This window comes from Oratosquilla oratoria, chromosome 12 (genome assembly GCF_046742065.1).
Source record: "Oratosquilla oratoria isolate Oo_2021 chromosome 12, ASM4674206v1, whole genome shotgun sequence".
Classification (NCBI taxonomy): domain Eukaryota; kingdom Metazoa; phylum Arthropoda; class Malacostraca; order Stomatopoda; family Squillidae; genus Oratosquilla; species Oratosquilla oratoria.
In genome coordinates, this window is record NC_134788.1 from 32,141,131 (window position 1) to 32,147,828 (window position 6,698).

Sequence of the window (6,698 nt, forward strand, 5' to 3'; positions counted from 1 at the left end):
TGGTGTTTGATCAAACATTTTGGTGTTTTATGATTTTTTGTTTTATTTGACCAAATGACAAGACATCTTGTCATCGGAGTTGAATGGGTTAACCCTCCATGGGCCATAAGGATGGTATGAAATAGGATTTTATGATCAGTGTATGGTTGTAGCCTCATGAACTTAGTGGTATGCTTGCTTTCCACAACTCTTAAAGCAGGAAGAATACACCTAAGCAGTCTACCGTGGCTATCACACAACACTTGGGACAGGCCTGACCAGGTTAGGCAACATAACAGGCAAATGTCTACATTATCAGGTCGCTTTACACATAATCAAACATTGTCACAGACTGCACAGCAATGGCAGTGTACACAACACATCTAGGGTGGTGGATCCCTGTGGGAGTTTGTGACTATGATTGCTTTCTTTCATTGCTCAGGTGTCCTATTCCACTGACACCACTGGCAACCTTATTGCAGCTTGTAGTCTGCACTAGAACTGCATAAAACTATTCTTAGATCAAACAAAATCTGAGTATATCGTTATATTGGAGGAAATTCACAATATGTAAGTTTTCCATCCATAGAATTTACTTTGCTTTCCACTGCTTCCCAGCATGAATGTTAAATATCAACTTTTGCAGTACATTCATACAATGTGACACAAGAAAAATGTGGAAAAGGTTGAAATTATCAATTGGTGTATTATGATATGGAATTGTACATAGTAAATGCTGGATTATTTTGTTATATAAATCAGGTTTACAACATCTGAGTATTGGATGCAGATGCTAAATAATTTTTTATGTTTTGTTGGTAATGAATCCTCTTGAGATTTGACTGGTAATGACTTTTTTCACTGTTTTGTTAAGATCATTAAATATTATACAGAGACCTTCAGTATTTGTGTTTTCTTGAGAACCTTGATAAAGATCTTGTAAAACATGCAAACTTAGAAGTCTTCTACATGGACTTGTTTACCAATAGGCTTCAGCCCCCTTAAAAGGGAAGTAGTTAGCCAAATCATGCCCCCATCTCACACCCATAGTTTCCCTTTCATTTTAACTTGATGCAGATGACGGGTTATCCTAGCCCCCTGCCCAGCCTGAGTCAGAGGCAATGCAGCAAGACACAGCATATCCACAGCAGGGTCCCTCCACTTCATATGGTGATTCTCCCTCCTTGACGACGACTCCTGGAAAAATTAGAGAAGACGAATAGCAAACCTTCATGCCACATCAGTTTTTAGCTCATTCACAACCATTCCCCACTTACACCTGTCTCTTGTCTTCTTCCCTACTCAACAGATATTCCACTTTTACTCCAGGACCACTTCACCCCATTCATCCATTTCATTTTTGGTTTCCTCCTCAAGTTCACTCCATTTAACTCTGCCTTCTTATTTCATTTTGCTAGTCACTTTTCACTCATTCTTTCCATGTGCCCAAATCATCACAGTAGTCTTTTATCTACCAGCTCCCTTTCTACCCTTGCTAATATCCTCACTCTATCCATCCTTGCAACACCCACATTACTTCTCAAACATATTTACATTTCTCCTTTCTACCTCCCTTGAATTATAAGTCTCTGCCCCTTACTTTGTTGTAGAGGCACAATCATCCCTTCATATAATCTCCTCTTTACATCTACCCCCAGCTACTTATTTTTCATAATGCTTCATTCACTCAAAACATTCAATATAGTTTTCCTCTGCCCTCACTCCTCAGTTCCCAGTTATATGTGACCCTAAATACTGAAAGCAATCCATGCCCTCTAAGCTCTCTCCTTTAAGATTTACCTCCAACTTACTGCCACCCTCCCTCACCCCTTGAGCATCTCACCACCTATGTTTTTCCCAAATTTACTTTCAACTTGTATCACACACACCTTCCTAATTTTTATCACTAATTACTTTAGACCTTCCTCTGACTTAGCCACAAGAGCAATGTCACCAGTAAACAACAACTGGCTCACCTCCAACTTCCACTCTAATTATTTGCCCATCACCCTTGCATTTACCTCTTGTACCACTCCATCCATGTAAACATTAAATAGTAATGATGACATCACACAGCCTTGATGCAGCCCCATCACCTCAAACCACTCACCAGTCCCAACCCTAATAAGCTCTACTAATGCAAAAATTCTAACTGCCTTTAACAGCTTTCCTCATATATCTGCAATACATATCACAATGTATTCCTATTGAAACTGTCATCAACCTTCTGTAGATCCATGAAGATTTAAAACATCCTTGCCTTTGCCAAAAACTATTCTCATATCTACCTTACCACAAAATTTTATCCATGCACCCTCTATCTTTCTTAAACTTACACTGCTCCTTGCTAATTGATCTGTTTTCTTAACGCAATACTCCCAAATGCCTTTCCGACTATACTCAACAAATTGATCCTTCTAAAGCTACTACTTTCACATTTGTCCCAAGTTCCTTTGCAAAGTGGAACTATACAAGCGCACTTCTCTCCCTCAGGCACATATTAAATAACCTCATTAGCCAATCTGCTCTAACAGTTCCTTTGTCAGATACTCTGACTAACACTCATCCAATTAAGATACCTCACTATCTTTCATTATTTTCAATGCTTTTTCTACTTCATCATTGCTTATTACCCTGTCATTTTCCTTTCCCTACACAATAATTTTCTCAGCTCTTCCTACTGCCTCAATCAATCCATCCCCAACCTCCTTCACATTCAGCAATTCTCTGAAATACTTAGTGTTCCCTTTACCACTCTCACTTTCATTAACATCTGCCCATCTGTACCTTTTACCTTTTTTTCTAGGTGAATCATCCCCCTCACTTCTAAAACATATTTTCATTCTTTTTAGAATTCAATGTCAAACTCCTACCCCATTTTTAACCTACAAAGGATTACGAAGGTGGAGCATACCGACAGGAGACCTTTTGGTCCATATCTAGGTCGGATGCAAAAAAATCACAATGATAAATGAATAAATAAAAACCGTAATAGTAATAATGTAAATTATAAAATACATAAATGCATAGGTATAGTTAAATGATAAACAGGTAAATAGTAAATAATAAATTGACATATAACTAGTAATAGATAAGAATCAAACAGACAATAACAAATATATATATAAAATGAATTATAATTACAGCATCTGCTCCCCTCTTTGCCTCCTTCACCTTACATTTTGCTTCTTGTACTTTTTGTATCCTTCCCTAGTTCTGCCTTGCTTGTTGCCTTTCACCTCTTTATCCTACTATTCCGTACACGTCCTTCTATACCCTGGATTTATGCAGGGCATATGGTGATATTACATAAGATTTTAAAATATACATGTTGGAAGGGGTAAACATTTCATGTGATTTGGGGTGCAAGACCTGTGAAAAAATACTTTATATGACAAAATTAAACAAGATCATTAAGACATGGAAATTGACAGATACAGGTAAGTTATAAGGATGGAAAGGTAACAAGGTACACAAGAGAGGAAGGAACAAAAACTAAGGAACTAGTCAATGGAGCCAAGTCTAAAAATGTCATATGGATGTACCAGAGGACATCAATTGAAAAAGTGGTATGTAAAGTGCGAGTAGAAGGTTAAGAAAAGGAAGACATTTTTTTTTTCTAAAGAATGCACAGTAATGCAGTCTATAGGGTTGTCACTGAAGTCTAAAATATTGACTGTGTAAAACATGTAGCCAGTACTCCTTACAGGGAACTCAGTGAAGAGAATGTGATAATGGAGGTGTGATTGGAAAAAAGAATAGAGATGGACGAAGTAGAAGTGGGAGGGAAAGTATTTTGTCACAAGTGCTTCTATCCTATCTGGTGAAGGAAGGCCTCAAGAAGTGTAGCAGAATGGAAGTATAATTAATAGAAGTTATTTATCTTTTTAGTTCCCAGTCATACATTAATGTGGAGTAACTTGTTCAGTAGGGATATCATTAAGATCCCTATATTATTGACTAAAATAAGAGTCAGTACCTCATACAGGGGGATAGACTGAATAATGTGAAAGTAGTAATTTAGGAGGGGGGGTCGCCGAATTTATGAAGCGGCCTTGCTGTGGATGTGCTGTGTCTTGCAACACTGCTTCTGACCCAGGGCAGTGGACAGGATGCAGGGATGACCCGTCATCCAGGAGGTGCCAAGATAGGAGGTGGAGGGAAGTGTAATATAAGGTAAATGAAATGGGTAGGAGTGATTCCTATGTCTTTTTCTTTTTGGCTACCCCCCCGTGTAAGGGGGAAAAAGCCTTTTGGTATATGTATGTATGTAGTAATTTAGGAGAGGGGGCGAAAGATGCAATGTATTGAGCAAAAAGGAATAAGAGATGTTGATAAACATGAGAGATCAGTCGAAGAAAACGTTTAAGAAAAGTGGCAATGTGGCCCTGATGGATACTGCAGAGGTGAATGGGAAGAGTGGGAACAGGGTGCCCAGACGTCCCGTATTATACGGGATAGTCCCGTTTTATACAGGATAGTCCCATATTTAAAGTATTTGTCCCGCGTCCCGTATCGACCCTCCCGGGGACGCGTTTTGTCCCGTATTTTCAAGATTTTAAACTGAATGCAAAATTGAGAGAGAAAAATAGATAAATCTAAGCAACAATATACAATGGACGCACACCTTTAAATCAAGTGAAAAAAGTACAAATTCAATGAAGCAGGTCCTGGAGTTGGGAGTTTGTTTTATGCGGTACACATTGTCCATATACCTCTCCAATTTACGTGTCCCGTATTCCAGTTTTCAAAATCTGGTCACCGAGTGGGAAGCTGGCACTAATATGCCTATGAAAACTTTCTTGCCTCATACATTGCCACTTCATGATCAGAAATAACCGATGCACAGTTCCCCTCACTGTACCACATATACTTCTAGAGCACCTGATTTCCATAACTCTCTGCTACAGCCAGCTACTTTCTCATCTGCCACTTCAAACACAGTCATATACTACACCAAAGTTTACGTGACAAAACACCAATACCTAAGTCACCCCCACACAGATTCATTATGAAACAGTGTAGTGAAGCGCCTCTGGTCAAAACCAGCTAGGTCACACAACTGGAGCTAGTCCTGTATACTCGCTGTAGTTGGCAATCGTAGTTAGCAAAGACATCTCGGGCAGCCAATCAGAAACTCGGGAATGCCCCCCCCCCCACCAGCCTCCTTTAAAAGGACTGCGTCTTGCCGAGACGACCAGTTCACTCCCGAGCACGACATCTCCAAGCAACACTCCTCTCCAAGCAGCTTCAAGTTGCCCTTCGCTCTCAGACTACGACCTTCCCTCTACGAGCTTCGTGTTCATTAAAACCAGAGTGCCTTAGTGTTATTGTGAGTTTCATTTCCCTGGCTTGTCAGAACCTAATCACGACAACAGGACTCATGACCAAACTACGTGATGTCCACTCTTGAACTCAACCAATATATGAAATGTGATATTATGTACAACTACAGTGCATCATTGTTCACGCGGATAGAGAAGTCAGTAAGCCATAGATCATAACAACCAATTGACCATCCTTTGGGAAAGAAGCCTTTTCCCCTTTTCCCTAAACCAAAAAACAGACCAACTTTTCCAAACAAATTTTATCCATTTATGTCTTCAGAAATTGTCTTCGCAAAACTGGGGGGAAAATCCCATTATCCTGGCCAGTAAAGATTTTTCTGAGCAGTTCATAGCACCACAGATAACCTAGTGAAAATAGTAGTAGTAATAATGATAATTTTGATCAATAAAAATACACCGTGTTCGTTAACGAGTTTATATTATATCATATTATATATATATATATATATAATCAAATCAGCCATCCTGAGTCCACTGCTGAACTAAGGCATCTTAGCATTCCATGATTCGCACGACCACGCCAACCTCTGCCACTTCACTCCCGCAAGCTTCTCTATCTCGTCTCTCCACCTTCTGTTTGGTCTTCATCCTCCACGCTTCCTATCTCGTGGCGTCCACTTAGTAACACACTTGCACCATCGCTCATCAATCGTTCACACCATCTTACCTGCCCAATTCCATTTCCTCTCTTTTACCGCCTCAAAAATATCTTTCACTCTAGTCTGCTCTCTCACCCAACTTGCTCTCTTTCGGTCTCTCAGTGTTATTCCCATAATTGATCTCTCCATTCTCCTCTGTGCAGTCCTTTTCAAGTCTCACACCAGTAGATCATTGCTGGCAGAATGCATTGATTGTAAACTTTAGGTTTCAAACATAAGGGTAGAGAGATTCTCAGGGTTTTATTATACTTACCAAACACTCCAACCAATTGTAATACGTCTTTTTATTTCATTATCATGATCTTTGGTCACTTTCACCATCTGGCCTAAATCATTAGACTCTCCAACTTCAAGACTCTCACCATCGATTATAATCTCTTTACTTTCAATTTTTGTGTTGAACATTACTTTGGTTTTACTCTTACTAACTTTTAAACCTACTTTGAGACATTCCTTATCCATATCACTCAGCATATCTTGCAAGTCTTCTGCTCTTTCTGAAATAAGAATAATGTCATCCGCAAATCTTAGGTGGTTCAAATATTCGCCATTAATCTTCAAGCCTTTCTCTTCCCAACTCAACATTCTGAAAATTTCTTCCAGGCAAACTTTGGATGAAATTGTATCGCCTTGCCGTACTCCTTTCTCGATCTTGATTTTTTCTGTGTCTTTATGTAGTCGAATTACATCATTATTAAAGGGACCGAGCACA